The sequence below is a fragment of the Bombus pascuorum genome, chromosome 1 (assembly GCF_905332965.1).
Source record: "Bombus pascuorum chromosome 1, iyBomPasc1.1, whole genome shotgun sequence".
In the NCBI taxonomy this organism is placed as follows: domain Eukaryota; kingdom Metazoa; phylum Arthropoda; class Insecta; order Hymenoptera; family Apidae; genus Bombus; species Bombus pascuorum.
This window is the reverse complement of record NC_083488.1, coordinates 9,459,627-9,477,161: the sequence shown is the minus strand read 5'-3', so window position 1 is coordinate 9,477,161 and position 17,535 is coordinate 9,459,627. Positions and strand designations below refer to the sequence as shown.

Sequence of the window (17,535 nt, the reverse complement as noted above, 5' to 3'; positions counted from 1 at the left end):
TAACATTATTTTATTTACAGTGTTTATGTACGGTCGAAGAAAAAATAAATGAACAGGTAGTCGAAAAGAGAAAATATCGATAAGATTTTATTAAATATGGCTTGTTAAACTCGATTCAAATGATACGACAAATTACGACGCTTGTATTACACTAAAATGCAAACTTTAATTTCGATTATTCGATAAATGATCTATGTACTGTAAGAGTACAGTATAATAAATAAAACTAATCCATTACCTATACAACTATTTTTATCCCAGATTGTATACAACACTTTCGTCAATGAGCTTACTAAATGCTAAAAGCACTTCACCAATACGCGTGTCTGTCTTTCTGACTATAAAAGCTCTGTCAGAAACAACTAATCAGACCTGCACTCCTTTAGTCTCCTCTAATCATGCTTTCAGCTTTCTACGACACATACGAAGCTTGAATCCTCTTCTGTCAGTACGTCAGCCAACCCTTACTCTTCATCCCTTGCTTTCAACTGGAAGGCGTGACTTACTGACACGTTGTCAGGCTTTCACGAAGGCCAATTGTTCGCCACTGACCCGAAAAATGACGAGGTACGAACAGTTGAAAAAAAGCGGCGCAGGTCTCCGGATGGCTTATTCACGTGCCTCGGCCGGCACAAAATCTCGAATTCCGTTTTGCCACGGAGAAAGCATGAAATTCGAGAGTCCCCTACGAAACTCCGGCGGAACGTGGGTGTTTCACACGCGTTCCACGTCAAAACAAATCACGAGGGCCAACACTGTGAATCGCATCCACGCCTCTTACCGTGAAACGCTCTTACTTTTCATCGGAAAACCGGCTTTCCTAGCTGGAAATGCTACGCGAAGTTAGAAATCACGACTACACAGGAAGTCGCATCGGAAACCAACGGAACGAAACTTTCTTTTCGGGGCGGACGTCGATTTTTGTAAGTACGGCGAGCTTCGTTGGACGAACTGGCAAAGGAATATGGTTCCGTGTGCACGACCAAGATCAATTTCAACGGACTGATTTCAGCAAATTGTGCGTTCGAAGCGAAAGCCACTCTTCGGATTTACGGGAAGCAATTTTTATTATTACCATATATTGGCTGGATTTTCTTCTTTTTCTTTCACAAATGGAAATTCGTTATTGACGGAAAGCACGAAACTGGAGAAAGTTCGGAAGATAATAACACCTTTGTAGGTGAGTTGGGTCGTTGGTGACTTCAGTGGTATTTTACCCTTGAGTTTCTTTCCTCCGAACATTCATTTCTCTTGAAAATGTTCCGAACATTCGAGTTAACAGATGGTTGATGATAACGTACTATAGAGATAACGTAGTTGTTTATTCGACCAGTCGCGGAGAAACGCGATCGCGAGGAAGCGCGTCAACGGGAGTCGTAAATTCCCGTTACGATTAGAATAATCGACGCCAGGAACAGGTCGATCCCCTATTTCGATTAGGATAATAGGGATGGTTGCATTAGCATAACACTGAGGTTAACAGGTTATAATATGTATTTCCAACAACTTTGTAGAGAAGATAGATAAGCTGTTGCGTAAAGTATAAGAGAGATCATAGATACAGTCTAGAGATGTCGACTGATCTGTCGTCGCAGATCCAGTAAAGTCCGGTGACGATGCTGTCGCAAAGGAAAACTCTTGTTCGCTGGTGATCGCCCCACCACTGGTCGCTTGCGGGTGGAATCCCGGGAAAACCCACGTTTCCCCAATTTTTATCTGACGGATCAATAACTATACGAAACCTCTTGAATCGAAGATGTTTTATGCCACTTACCGGCCTTAACGATAAATCAAAAAACCTCGTTTCATGCCCGTTCCTTCGGATTATCGCGACCCGCTTAATTCTATGTGCACAGCTGGTGGACGCCTCGATCGTAGAGAGTCAGTGGACGTCACAGTAGTAGAGTTTTTAGTATCAAAGAACTTTTTCAGAAAGTATGAAAGCCTAGAATATTACAAAGTACTAGGATTGAATAAACAAACGATCCAGTGCAAAGGATTAAGATAATCCACAAACATCATGGAAACAGAAAGATTTCTACGATGCACGTATGTATGTCTGTTAATACCTGGAGATTTCGGTCGACAACTACTATTAATCGAGGACACGAATGGCTCACAGGAGATTCGCCTAGTCGAATGAGAAAAATAGCAAACGTAAATCTCGTGAAACTGTCTGCGAGACTATCGGTCGGGGATGCAGCGTATGATTTGTGACGCTTCTTAAAGCGCGATTTGCGTAGAAAGTCGCGGGTACTATTTGTAACCGTTCGGGATAGAAAAGTCACGTGGACGTTTATTTCGCAAGAGTTTTCGTCTAGGAGTATAGAGTTTGCGATCCGCGTCGATCGCGGCGGTTTGCGTTTCACGCGCGACAGGAAGGAGCGCGTGCACGTTCACATTGGCCTGTCAAGGGTCGCGTATCCTCGACTTCCGGCGCGATCGCGATGGACGCAAACGGAGGTTGCTGTAAATCGCCTGGAATTACGTATAAATAACCGCTAGGAGGTTAACGGGACAATCGAGAGATCGAGCTGGCAAATTTACGACTCGGCTGTAACAGTCGTTTCCCCACTGGTCGATCGTTCGATGGAAATGTGCCCGTGGAATTACGTAAATCATCCTTTCTCATCCGTTTATTCCATGGCCACGATGAAAAGTATCCACCGAGAGAAGAAAGTAAACGCGTTTTACATCCGACGAAACGGATAAATTTCTTGTTGCCGACTCGTTCGGTGGGAAATCACGAGTTTAGGAACTAGATAGCGTTCGATCGGGCGTGATCGTTCGGAAACGGTTCGCGTGGCGACTTCTTGCCGCAACGGCGCATAATTTACCGGTTAAGCGCGGTTCTCATAGAAAGTAAAGGAAGCGGGTAGTCGATTTGCCTGCGTGTCGACGTCCTGAAAGCTTCCCGCGAACGCGTGCCACGCGATGGCTTCCTTTTGCACGGAAACGGGTTTAACGGACTCTTCGAACGCTACTGAGCGATTCCAGGCGAAAAGCGCCTTTCACGTGTCAGCTTTGTTGGTGAGGTCGGCTTGAGTCCGCTTCGCGGTCTCTTGCAAATTCGCCTTGAAATTTGGTCGTTCTGAGGTCCTCGTTTATCCCACGTAAAGTTGGTTAAGTCGAACGAGATGGAAAGTGGAATTCTGTGACGCAGAATGAAGAGGCTGATTTTTAACTAGACGTTACTGTAGAATACGACGTTTAAAAAATGTTATGTGATGTCAAGAAAAAAAGAAATAACAGAATAATTATCGGTCACTTTTCGGTTTTCCACTTTACACGAATGTATGTTAATGTTCAAGTAAATACCGAATGTAAAGTAGAACGTGGAAGTGTTATGAGTATGTATATGAGTTCTCTTTCTACGTTTCACTACTAACATGACTTGTTTCTTGTTAATTTTTTAATTCGTTCATAGGATGTTCCAAAGAAGTAGATAGAAAATAATCTTTCTTGAAACAGTTTATGAGAATCGAAGAATTATTTTCAACAAAGTCGCGTTTCTATAAGGTAAAAATGTGAAAAGAGAACTAATGTACATTCACGCAAAGTGGAAACTTGAATATTCCATGTAACATTAGTTTATGGACACAAGTTTATCGAGACTTTTTTGCTAGCTTTCGACTCCTCTCATCCAGTTCTGTTAGTCTATAATTCCGAAACAGTCTGCACAAGGTAATAACTTTCAATAACCGTAAAAACAGGATGCACCGACGTCGCGGCGTTATTGCTTCTGATTAATGGACGTTTCGCGAACAGCGCGAGCCAACAATTTACCGATGGCGGTTTGGTCTCGCGAACGGCGTGAGAAACGAGTCGCGAGATCGACCGTTTTCCTTTTTATTTAGCGAGGCTAATTACACGTCTCGGGGTTAAAGACGATACACAGTCAAATTGTGAAAACGCGCTAAAATTCATTTCTCCGTTTCTGACGTGCGCCTCGTTACATGGAATGCTGTGCGTTTCACGCACTTTCCATATACGGAGTCACGCGGACATTAAGAATAGAACGAACGTGGCCCCTTGCGAAATGGCACGCGAACAGCTCCATCCAGCTGCACGCATGATCGATAGTAACGACGTCTCGAGAAAGTTAGCGAACCGCTGATTTACAACTTTGTTACGAGCCCCCTACGAACTAAGCATTGTACTTTTGAACTGATTACTACCCACCTGATATGTGATTTTCAAGGTCTGGCATGTTGCATTTAGAGTTGACACATTGATAGATTGTTGAAATTTACATACGTAGAAAATCAAGTTTCGACGAAGCGTGAAGTTGCAGAAGAATATATTTTCAAATTTTCAAATTTCAGAATTTTTTTAATTTTTTGGTTACTTAAATTTGCGAATATAAAAATTCTAGAAAGCTCAAACTTTCGAGTATTTAAACTTTCGATCGCTTAAATTTTTTAATATTTACCTCCGAGTATCCAAATTTTCAAATTTTGTAGTCTTCCACTATCCAAATTTCCGAATTTCAAATCTTTCAATTTTCAACACTAAATACTTAAATATATCTCGATTCTCAAATATTTAAACGTTCAAATCTATCAATTGTTCAAATCTTCTAATCTCTGAGTGGCAAATCTTGTAAATGTTCAAATCTTCATATCTTGATATCTTATTTAGTAAATCGTTGCGGCTATTACTACGCAAGATTGAAGTGTTTATCGAAGCGAAAAATGGAGGACGATTAAGCCATTAAATCGTACGAAGCAAGCTGGGTATAGGCGAGTCGAAAAGCTGCAAGGCAACGATTTCGAAGGTAACGAGCCGCCCCGGCATGTTCTAGAGTACGTAAATTCTAATGAAATACGTGATCGATCCCAGTGAAACTTGAGAAACGGTGCCCGCCACTCATATCCGGGGCGCTTTTAATTGAAACTTTCAAATCCATCGAATCACGTAGTTGATCATTTTTCGCCGCAAATTTCCACGTGTACCAGGCTAACTAAATATCAGCAACACTGCCGATCTATAGCGGAAAAATTCGTTACCGCACCGAGGTGAAGGTGCTTACGGTACCAACGATAAATAACGAATCTCGTATAGATTCGCATCTCGATAAACGTGTGATTCTTTGCTCTTTCACTTTACTTTTCTTTCGAAAAGATCGTTTATCGACGAAGCTAACTTTACTAATTGTACAGCCATTCCGTGTGCTTTGATGAGTTTCAAACTTCTCCGGTTAAACTTTTCACTATTTCTTCTGAGGAATGAGATTAGAGACTCTTTTACTTTTGAAGATTCTTAACAAAATCATACTTTATCAAACTTTGTTTAGTGCTATGATAAAATATGTCGTGATAGTATAAAAGTTAATTTAACCGTTGAAGTATTACGATCCCCAAATTTCATTAACTTTAGTCACAACATACATGCATATACGGTCTAACTTAATCGATTAGATGATGACAAATACAGCGTCCTTTTTATCAATAAATTACTCTTGGCATATAGACAATTAACGTTTCAACAAAGACGATTCTGATAATAAAAGTCAATAAAATTCAATAATTCTTTATCTTTTTAGAAAATTCTGTATAGATGAAACTAACTTGATAGATCGTTTAACTATCTCGTGCACTAGTTAGTTGGAAACTTCTGTGGCAAACTTTTTTCAACAAAGTACTTGTGTTTGCTCCGAATAAGATCGGCCATTGTCCTCGAGGAGAGAAGTTGCTTGAAAAACTTTTCCTCGCCCGAAGGCGAGCAATTTTCCGTCTGGCTCGATGTTGATCATAGTTGGAGGAAACTTTAGGATCGTTTTTGGAACAATTGGATTTGAAAGCATGACGTTCAATGAACTCGTCAAGCTAGTAGAAAACTGGTCGGCTTTGCCAACTCGTAGAATTCGTTTCTTGTCCCTGTGGGATACAGAGATTGCTCTGTACCTCTGTACAACTGTTCCACGAAAGTTCCACGCCAACGCATAGTTATGGGCAAACAAACTTTTATCTGCCAACGTGATAGATCTCAAGAGTTTCACGATACCAGAGCATTGCTGTAATAAAACTTGGCAGCTACTCGATAAAATTCCTTTTGGAATATTTCATTTCTTCTAAAGTGTTTTTTAAAACCTGTAAATTTGACGAGTAAAGAAATACCTACTTTAAAATACCAATATCACCAAGAATCAAGTACGACATACTTGGTTTATTTGAACAAGCTATACATCAATATTACCCACTGACAAATGCTTAAGAAGTACAAAGAAAAAATGGAACGTTTCAGGATTTTGCGTGTTATCCTTATACGAGGATCACGCTAACCATGCCTATATCGTTCTAATTTTAATACGTTCCCACTATCGAAGCAAATAAGTACCAAGGTGAAAACGCGTCTATTAAGTAAGAACGCTATATGTTGACCCATTATCAGTAACGATATTCCATCTCCTTTCCTTTCATTTCCAATCATTGTCTCGTTTCGAAAACCACTATCGAATCCTCCATCAGGCGCAACGCAACTTTCATGTTGTCCAGTCCACCTACGACGTCACCTAGAAACCATCTCGTCACCGGTCGTTATCACATGGTTGTGTGGCGATCGATCGAGGCGGTCGAACAGGATGAAGAGACGCGACAAGCCACGTACATACTTACACGAGAGAGAAGAGGGAGAGAGTTCCTCGACCCATTCTCGAACGTAACGAGGCTAATGGGAGAACGATCGTCGGTCGGCTTTTCGAGCCGACGACCGGGTAATTTCTCCTACGCTTGATTCCGCGGGAAAAACAAGACCGGCTGCAGGAAGAGGAACGATCAACGTGCTTCTCGGCTACGTTCCTCTCTTCCTTCGCGACTTGTATGCACAACCGGGTAAGAGGCATTATCGGCCAGATACGGTTAAAGCAGACGCGTCGGGGAAACCTGGACGAGGTTTGAAAAGCCGGCGTACAGAAACCAGAAGGACGGCTTAGTCACACAACTCGCGTCTGGTCTCGACTGGATCAACCAGCGACATCGTGGATTTTCTAAAACGATTAGAAGTAATTGCGTTCGCGCGAGCCTTCGCTATAGTTAATGCGGTTCTAGAAAAGCAACTGGAAATCTTCTGCAAGTCGTCACGGGGTACGCAAGCACCGTTGGTCACTGTTTACGTCGTATAATTTCTTTATTAATCGACTATCGAGGACGGCTAGTTATCTCGACCAGGCAACTCGCCCATGGTGTCGGTATGGTTGACACGCCCGTTAGGAACTTTTCCTGGCGCGAAGTCGCCTCTTATTAACGATCCAATGGCTACTTGGCTTTTTTGCTGCAATCGTAATTACACGCGTTAAAATGAACATGGCATATATTAGCTCGTTGGAGAAATGAAACGCGACGGAATCGAGATACGTAGCTTTCTATCGGTCCGTTGTAATATTCTTTCGGTAGTTTGGTCGAACGATGTTGATCCTTTCGCGGTGACGATACATTGAATTCGTCGTTGTAGATAGCTTAGCGTTCAACGTTTCTGACTGCCTTTCGTTTCTCGATGGTTTAGCAATAAAATTGGCATTCGTGGACGATGAAAGACAATTCGTATTTGGTATTCGTTTTTCTCACGCGTATAATTAATCGTAACTTTGCTGGTAATTTAGATTAAAATGAAATACTCGAGCACCACGACAGATCACATCCGTTAGAATAAGTAAGAAGCAGGCAACGGATGGATATTTTTTTTCACTCGAGTTCATTATTCATTTATTATTGGAGCAAGAAGCAAATTAGGATCGACGACGTCGGTCCAGTTTTAGAGTTTACATTTCGAAACTATCAGAAACGGTTCTTTTCGTGCTCCCTGATTGACAAATGTTCCTCTAGCTGTTCCCCTGAATCACTTCCAAGACACCGTGATTATTGATGTTACAGGAAGAGTAATTGACAGCAGCTTTCTGTCTGCAAATAGTGCAATCGCTTGGAAATTACATGCGAGTAGAAATCGTGTGTAGCGTGTCCCGCCCAAAAAGTAAAGAAAATGACCGATTTATTAATGTCCACGGTGTTGCGTTGGTTATTGCTCAGGTTTACCGGAAACTCGACGAGTTTCTCGAAGGGATAAGTATATTTTTCTACTTTATGGCTGGGTAAAAGTAAAATAAACGAATTTATAAATTAATTTATCAATCGATTGCATTAATATTTTTCTGTATCACGTACTAAGATAGTTTAAAGTGTTAAAGTTTGCGCAGAATTTAGTATGCTTCTTCAATCTTCGTTAGAAATGTCTTTTTTCATTTGTTATTTCATCTGGAAATTATATAACAAGTAATTAAAGCACGTTTATCTTCCTCGTCATACGGTCTTTGATCATCGAATTAGAACCACTTGCACTACTGCTCATAATTATTTGAATCATTTGAAAAGTTGATGTACATTGCTTGAATAATCTAAATTTAATACACGAAAATGTCTGACTAATGATACGCTGCTTACTTAGCGTTTATAGTAGAAGCGAAATAAAAATCCTGTAATTTACGAGCGCCATAGTATGCGTATAACGTTAGAAATGAATAATCTCTGCCATCAGAATTCATTCGTGCTTCTCGTTCTTAACGACGAAAAATATCGCAAGGTTTGGGTGATTCTCGTTAAATGATCAAACTCTTCCAAATTTTCCTATATCTATTTCCGCTTCATTTACAAAAAAAAAAAGACAGTTTACAGAATCCAATTTACAGGAAGCTGTAGCAAATAGCAAAAGGCAGCATAACGTAGTGATACCATAGAGATTTAATAGGTTCGCTGGCGATGCTCGTTATCGAGCGTGTGGTGAAATCAAGGGCCGAATCGGCAACGCGCGGTCGAGTGGCCGAGCGCGGAAAGAACTCGGCGATCGCGATCGATCGTCGAGGATGTTCCTTAATTGGACGTCGTCGCTATGTTTCGGCACGCGGGATTTTCTAAACCGATTAGAAGTAATTGCGGCGACAGCTGCCCCGCGGGCTGGAAAAGCACCATTCGCAATGTCTTTTTATCGCCGTGGCGATTTATTAACGGCCATCCCGCGGATCGATCGAGAGACCAACGTCGTCGTTGGAGAAAATAACTTATCCCCGAGTAATCGACGCGATCGTTTGTCCACTCCGCGAATTCTATCAATTATCCCCCTTACTTCATCGATTACCGACCCGCGTATATCGATAAAAATTAACGCCGTCGTCCCTTTTAAACTTATCTACGTGGCAATTATTCTTCATTTGTCCGTTGGATACGTTGAAACGCTCGAACGTGGTGATTGCAGATAACGCACGGTGCGAATCGTATGGGAAATAGAATCAAAGGATGAATAGAAGAGTGACACGACGTGTGATTGTACCGGTGATCGTAGCATTTGTTCAGCAAGGTCGTTGCATGCGTCGCTTCATCAATAGTTACTATATTTATCTTCATTTGTCTGAAATCCTATTGCGAAACGACTGGGTTATTCGTGCAGAAATCATGCAGTTCGCAGAAGCTGAACAGCCTTGGCTTCGATTATTACCTTCGTATGGTAGATTTCAATTTTGGAGACAAGTTGCTACTTATTTTGTGCGTGTTGGAAGTTTGTTGCAAATTTTCTATGAATCTGAAATAACAATAAAAAATCGAAACATAATTTATATGTTCTTTTGTGATGACAGTGGAATAACAAAGCTAATCGAGCCATGCGAAACACGCTTTCTTCTACAGAAAAGCTGTTAATCACGTTTGGAGAAAGAATGAAACCAGAAAGGTAGCACTTGTGCTTACGGCGATTGCAGGATTAAATTGATGACGCGTAACCTAATCGTAGGAATGAAAAGATTAATTCACCTATGCATCGAATATCGGATGAAATCGAAATATGTGCATAGAGGTTTTAATCTGGCAAGAAGTAACATTTGGTCGAATCCAGGTCAAACGCGGATGCCACACGGTTTTCTTGGCAACTCGCTTTTTCCTGACAGATTTATCGCGTGTCTCATTCATAGCCAAGGAATATGGAAACGGCGAATCGTAAAGGAAAGAGAAAGAAACCCGTGCATGCAGACACGATCGTACGCCGCGACAGTGACGACCGCGAAGAGCCTTGTTAGTCGACATTGAACTTCCTTTCACTGTGTAATTGAATTAATTGCCGGCGATATTGCCGCGTTACTTTGCGTTTATTGTTCTCTAACATCGCCAATCTTCCATTCTGCCTTTCTCTTCTCGAACCCTTAAAATTCGTCCCTCGTTTTACCACGACCTTCGTGTCGTAGACTTTCTTGTTAGCGGGCATTAAAGTCTCTTTCACCGGCGCGATCCAACCAATTCCCCGCGATTTCAAGCTTTTCCCTGGTTTTACGTTCTACTCGCTTGCCCATGGGAATGGGCAAGAACTTCGTTACGCGTTGATTTCAATGACGTCTTCTTTTTGCCTGTTTTTATAGAGAGAAAAACGATACATTTTTTGGTGATTTATAGCGCGGAAAAATAATCAAAGAAACTCTCTGTCTGTTACTTTCATTGGTAACATTTCTTCTAATAACCAAATAAGTCTAGTTTTGTGATTATAATATGATTGCATTTTGGTCTCTAAGATATCACGTATTGAGGTTTTCTTGGAAATTTCCAGGATATTTTCCCGCTTTTCATATGTAGAATAAGTCTTTTCATATGGAACAGAGTATCCGCAATGTAATAAATAGCACCATGTCGTAAGGAGTTTACGAATCAAAGAAATCTGTCATAACACTAATTGAAATATTCGCAAACACACTGCAATGCACATTCAAAAAGCAGACAGGAATATATTTGAAATAAGAAGACAATGCGCTACGTTTTCGTCAAAAATGCACGTGAAACAGAAAATACTTTCCATCAATTGTATCGATGGTACATACTTGTTAAGTACTATCAGTAGTACTTGTACCTATTTATTCTTCTACTATCGTCTACTATCCAAATTTTGGCTATAGAAACAACACAGACATTATGTCCAAATCCAATCACCCTTTTTCCACTCAAAAAATTCCATCATTTTCGAACAATTCTCCCTCAATTTACCCATTACTCGTTATCATTGGTAAAAAGTGGGAAAACCGCACGGTGCAGCTTCGTAAGCGCGAAAGAAGCGACGCCGATGAACGAGGAAGGCCGATCCGAACGGAACGTTAGAGTTCGCGACAGGTTCGCAGACAGATCTCGCGTTCACGCCCGAGTTCACGCGGTTTTTGTCGCGTCGACTGAACGACAACGGCTACCACGGGAACCGGTAACCCTGGACTAACTTACTTTCAGCCGATCCAGTCGCTGAATTACAAGTAGCCTAGCGTACTCTTCGCGGATCGCCCTGAGGATCGTTGTAAACAGCGCCTAAACGGCGATCCGCGTCCAAAGCGTAAAAAGCATAAACGGCGTGCTCTCGGCGTAAACCGTAATTTTCCTCGCTACCAGCGAACAGCGCAGTCGCTTGAACAACGCTAATTTTTTACGACGTTTCATCTATTGTTAACGATCGGTGTCTGGAGAAAGAACGGCGGCTTACTTGTACAATGAAACGACTAGCCTCTTTCGATGCAAATATTACGTGGCGTGGCACGAAGAACGCTGGCTCGAATTGTCGTTAATTATCGTGTCTTCGACGGTTGCGGCATTTGTTTGAGGATTTATATGGAATTTGTATAGTAGTTTGGCGTAAGATGTTTAAGATTAGAAAGTATAGTCTTTGCGTTTTTTAACACGTTGTTAGCACGCGTGGTATCTAAATCGAGGATGTTTATGCCTTTAGGATACACTTCAGATATAGAAATTTAAATGTAAAATGTATAAACCATCCGAAGTAAAACGTTCATTGTTATATTTACTGAATAGAACAAATCTGTGTATTTTCAGATTTTTTCATTTTTTCTAGAATATGTTCCATTTGTTCTAGAATATGAAATTGCATCAACAACAGTTTAATGATGTCATTCACATAGTTATGTGTGACGCAATGGTTTTGCATGAAAGATCAAGGTTACGTGCATAAGTATAACATAGGAATTTTACCTTTTAATTTAACAAGGCAGATAAAGTCTTGTCTGTACATAACAGAGATGATTTTTTATAAACAATGTTTTGCAGTGGCTTGCAATATGTGCTGATAATTTTAAAGAATGAGGTATTTGAAAAAGTGATTCTTGTTTATCGATAAAGTTTTTGAATGTATGACACGATTTAATACGATTTAATAATGAATTTATAAGTATGTTAAGATTATGGTCGAAATGTTTCGCTTATTTCGAGAATAGTAGTCTTTTCACTAACACGCTACTTTAAGTAGTATTGTAGATATACAATCAACGTTTCAAGTGATACAAAGACGAACGTGATAATAGAATTCAATAATATCTCGACCCAGATCTCATGTATTCGCGTGCATAGTACGCGATCCCGCAAATCCTTCGATCAAATCGCGAATACATAAATCTCATTTTCGCAAGGTTAATGTATTCTAAACGATAATATTTCTGCTTTCCCTGCGCCGAGGACCATAAATCGTCTTCTTAGCCGTGAGTTCGACCAGCTGGTTTCAGCTACGTGTCGCACGTTTTGACCGTGAAACGGTGGCGTTGCGCAAACCTGGACAAACGTTACGTCACTCGCGACGTGATCTATCATTTGCATTCCTCTTCCGCCTGTTGGATGAATCGCCGATTAGGCCAAGATTGCAGTATAGACAGTGTTTGGTACTTCGTGTTGCCGGATGAAAACGGCCACGTTCTTCTTGAGTTGTTCGATCAGTGAAACATTAAGCCATCGTCTCTTCGCGAACTTGCCTCGTGAAGCAAACGACTTCTCGATTAGCTTCATCAACCCTCCGTCTGTCGAAGTTATTATCTTTAGCTCCTTTGCTTTCTTTTATACCGATATTTTCTTGAAAATTTAAAGGCTCCTTGCTAAACTTGTTATCGATAATTGGGAAACATTTGTAATGAGTTTTACGTTGCTTTAGCACGCAAATTTTTTAATTAATCCATGCTTTTTCGTAGAAAAAATTTTTTACAATTATCATATATTGTTTTGTTTAGTTAAACATCATTCTCTATTCAAATTATAAATATTCGGCGAGCAGAATCAGAGAATACTAGTTTCATAGCATATAGAGAACTTGTGAAATTTAAGCTGAATTCAAATCTAAATATAATTGAATTTAAACCTTAAGCCAACTCTCATCTAATCTGATCTCGATTCAAACCTAATCTCGCTTACTGTATAAACTAAATGCTGTGACACATCGAGACTAATAAAAATAATTTGCAAACTGGAACTTTTCTAATCTAAAAGCTAACATTCTTGTCGAGTACTTGCTATTAAAAAATATAGGGATCTGGAAGAAAATATAGCGAGAAGGTGTTGATATCCCAAGATAAAGTTTAATGAAGTTTCGCGTTAGCGGAACGCAGAAGAATCTCCCATGGTAATCTGATATAATTGAATAGACGAAAAGTAGATTAGGCCACTTTCCTCTAAGAAGGGACGCAATCCAGCTTGATTATTGTCTGCGCGAATTTGAACTTAATAACGTCCCCTATTTTCTTCGTTCCCAGCGTGGCTCTCCGAAGCTAGATTACGTTTAATTACTGTTATGACGTCTGCCAACACGGAACAATGTACATAGGTTTAAAACGAAGAATTCCGCGGGGAACGCAACCTCGGTCTCCCTCATCAACGTGGAAACAGAACTTTTCTATGGAAATCCTGGCTCTTTTATCGTGTGATTTTTTTACATTGTCTCGTTCAATGCAATACACGTTTGCTAATAGTCGAACAGTTCCTGGTTTACAGTTTAAATGAAACGGAAGAAGCGTCGATGGAGAGGTTTAACCTTCGTTCGAGTAATCGAGCTGGATATCTGACGAACGATGCAGATCGACGAACGAGAGGCGATCTCACCTCTGGCCTCGAGATCTTCCGTCACGTTGCGTCCACTCTTTTAACTACACCATCGTGGAATTATTCCGCGGTTATACCTCGAGGTCGAGGTCGTAAGAACCCTGGGATTCGTGTAAGGAGGTCATCGACCTCCGTCGAAACGGTCTGTTTGAACAATCGGTAAACGAGAACGTGGACGAGCAAAATGATTCGTTATTCTCGTCATTGATGGGACGGTGAAGGTGTTGAGTTTCGCCTGGAGGAAACTTTTCTACTCTTGCTCGGGCACGACGCGACGCACAGAGAATTCAGGTGGAATCCACCGGTTTCGAGAACGTTTATGTGGGTCACTCGGGGAATCGTTAAGTCGAACGTGTAGTCATTGACGAAAGAGGTGTAAATTTTATGCGAACCTTCAATAGTCCGATTTCTATATAATTAATCGATAACGTTAACCTTCACAGAAGATTTCGATTGGTCTTTGTACGAACGTTCCCGTTTAATTAGTGCAACTATGTATGTATATATTACCGTATTTCTTTTAGCAGTCTTCTTATTTCTTAGTAAAAATATTACTAAACCGCTCTGGATCTCCATCCTTTAAATATTTTTACGGAAATTCCAAATTTGTCTCGTTTATATAAAAGTTGAATAATTTAAAATATTTCTTGTCCATGTTACAGGGTTCGGTAAATTTTTGCAAATCTATAGGGCTATTGAAAATTTACTAATAATAGTTATATAGTAACAATTAACACTCACATAATCCGAGTGATGTCATAATGCTGAAGCTTCGAACTTACAAGTACATTTATTACATAACATTCTGACTGTCTACATCGTAACTCGGAAGATCTCGATTCTCTGGATCTTCTGATATCTTGAAGCAAGTCGCATTAAGCTCGTTTGCGTGTCACGCGCTCGTCACTTAAGAAAGTTCAGTATCTTCTCAGAGATTAAGATCACGGGAATTAACATAATCGTCCGGCTTAATACAATCCTCTGAATGACCGAAGGTCTCGTTATGTGTCTCTGTTGATCATAGGACATAGCACGGAGATTCCGGTAACGTTGACTAGTCCCTCAAGTCGATTGAATTGGAGCTGCTCGCGGGATAGGGATCAGCGTGATCCTGACCGTGCTACTCGGACGATAATGGGAAGATGAAAGATCATGCCGGTAATTTTCTCTACTTCGTAATGCACCTAGTATGACTTATTACTATCGACCCAACGACGAGCACGTTTTCCACTTTATCGTATCAATGTCGTATCCGAGGATCCTCTAACAGCTGCTTTGAAATTTTCGTCCAGCTGAAATTCCCATTCGAAACGGATCGACCATATATTTCAGCGATCGTATACTTCCGAGAAAGTTGTCGAATTATCGAGAAAGTTAATCAGGGGGCGACGAGGTATGAAAATAATTAAAGCCTGTTTTTGCAAAAAGAGTAAAATCGCAGGGAGAGAAGACGATACGGGACACGCATTTTAGCCCAGTTATTTGCTCAGCTGCGTCGAACGGGATAATCGACCGATCGCCATTGTTGATCCTGGCTAATTTCACCATCCCAATTTCGGAGCGGAGCTCGTTTCACGGTTGTGGACCGACAACGACGTGCGTTCACTTTCCACGAGCTGATCACGTCGACGCAACCCCATGGTCCCACGGTCGCGCCGTCAGAACAATCACCCTTCGACGTAGCGTGTGCGTGGTAATAGGAAGATGAAGGATCACGGTGGTAATTTGCTCAGTCAACGGTCGGCGAGATCGCGAAGATTTATCACCGGTATGTTCGATGGACAGAGAGAAAAAGACAGGACGGGAGAAAGGGAAACGATATGACGACAATGCGCGAGACAGAGAACGGCGAAGGAAAAGGGAGATGCGAGACCAAGAAGAAGAGAAAGAGACAGAGAGTCCTAGAACTCGAAAACCAGTCTACACACGTCGCGACGCGCGAGAGGTCTGACCGCTCTTGACCCTCGTGCCAGGGTGCTGGAATTTATCGTTCGAAGGACTCACCTCGCCACTGATGCACACGCTGGTTGCCCGTTCGATCCAACGACGAGCGGTTGGTTCGATGCCACACGGTCCTTCGAGATCCAATCACGAGTTCCTTGCAGTAGTCCGAAATATCCAAACGAAGGGGTGATGGGATACAGGCTCCACGGATTCTCGTTCGAGTAGCCGAACCACGACACCGGAGGAACGAGTTTTCACTTTTATTATACGGAGTCCCGCACGCGTCTCCTCTTTCTTCACCGCGTTACGTATCACAGTTTCTTCGCGACCGGTCGACCTCGTCGCGCCGCTATATATTATAGAAGACGCGACGAAGTGAACGTAAGGAGGAGGTGGAGGAGGATGAACTGGAGCAACGTCGACAACAACGACGATGATAACGACGATGATAACGACGAAGAAAGAAATGGCAACCTTACACAGCGAAGGGTAAGGGAATAAGAAACACTGGAGGAGCACAAGCCGATCGCCGTCCGATCACGTCCAGGAAGAACCGGCCGTATTAAAGGCGAAGGAGAAAATATAAAGAGGAACAGGGCTAGAGAAATAGAAGGAGACGGGAGATTTCACGAGATCCTCTCTCGCGGCGTCCCGAGGATCTTTGTCGAGGAATCGCTCGGATCGATCCTCCTACCTCCTCTATATTATTCCACTGAACGATCCACGGGAACGGTTTATCCAGAGGCACGGTATATATACTTGTGTGTCGGCCGCGCGACGTATCTCTTCCGCTCAGTCCTTCTCGATGAACGAAATCGGAGCCTGGAGCACGGTATCCATGTAGTATCGGTGTCGAGCGGTTGTATGGATCCACGATCAGGAGCGTCCGGCGAGCAGATCACCCGAGCGTACGACGAGCGTAGTTGTCGCGGTAGACGGGACGACAGGTGCAGCAGCTGCAGCTGGCACGGTCGTCGGCTTCATACTGAAGGGGCGCCTCGATGCCGCCGGCTCACCGATGCTACGAGAAACTGGCTCTGCCACTGGCGACGGCACTGAAAAGTCGGAGCTAGCGCAGACTCTACGCTAGTTCCACGCTTGCTCTCCGCCGCTGTTCTCCGACTCCTGCCCCCACTCCTTTTCACATCGTTGGTCCAAGAGTGGGAATACACGGCTCGTGCAACGTACTCGTGCCTCCCCTCGACTCCTCGCCCCAGTTTTTCGCCTTCTCCACCTTCTCTTGTCGTGGACAGCCTCCCTCTCCCTACCCTCGTGAAACCTCCCCACAGCTACCCCAACAACCGCGCTTCGAACATCCCCCCTCCTCATCTCGATTCATTCCGTTGGTCGTCGTGAGTCGCGAGTCGTGAGTTCTCGGTTGCTCACGGGCACACCGAGAATCGCTGATATTCCAGCACTTCGTAGCCGGTCCTCGATGGATGTTGGGTGAGTTCCACGCGTTCCGGTAGGTCGGTGCCAGAGGAGAACCGGACCGGCAGCAAAAACGATTGCGTTTTGAGACGAGGGGAACGCTCTGGGCTCTCGCCGATGGCACGGGCGCTCAGACTGGAAAAGCGTTTTACGCCATGTCCGGACGAGTCGTTGGACCCCTTCGAACATGTTCCATGGTTATCGACAATTTTTTCATCCAGTTCGTTGTTTATAATCGGGGTCACGATTGAGTTACAACCGAATAGATAAATGTCGAGTT

General features: G+C 42.4%; 1 protein-coding gene and 1 non-coding gene across 3 annotated transcripts in view; both read right to left on the bottom strand.

The window, feature by feature from the left end:
- LOC132916806 (storkhead-box protein 2) overlaps window positions 1-16,910 on the bottom strand; it is a 109,742-nt gene extending 92,832 nt beyond the window's left edge. The window contains exon 1 of one of the 2 annotated variants that reach the window (XM_060977149.1): window positions 15,885-16,910. The gene's annotated coding sequence lies outside the window, so the exon portion shown is untranslated. The remainder of the gene's footprint in view (window positions 1-15,884) is intronic. The other variant, XM_060977157.1, reaches the window with a different exon arrangement.
- On the bottom strand, window positions 6,227-6,328 carry LOC132916148 (U6 spliceosomal RNA). The gene has a single exon (XR_009660031.1). It is a non-coding gene; the product is annotated as a U6 spliceosomal RNA (small nuclear RNA).
- Window positions 16,911-17,535: the final 625 nt, after the last annotated feature.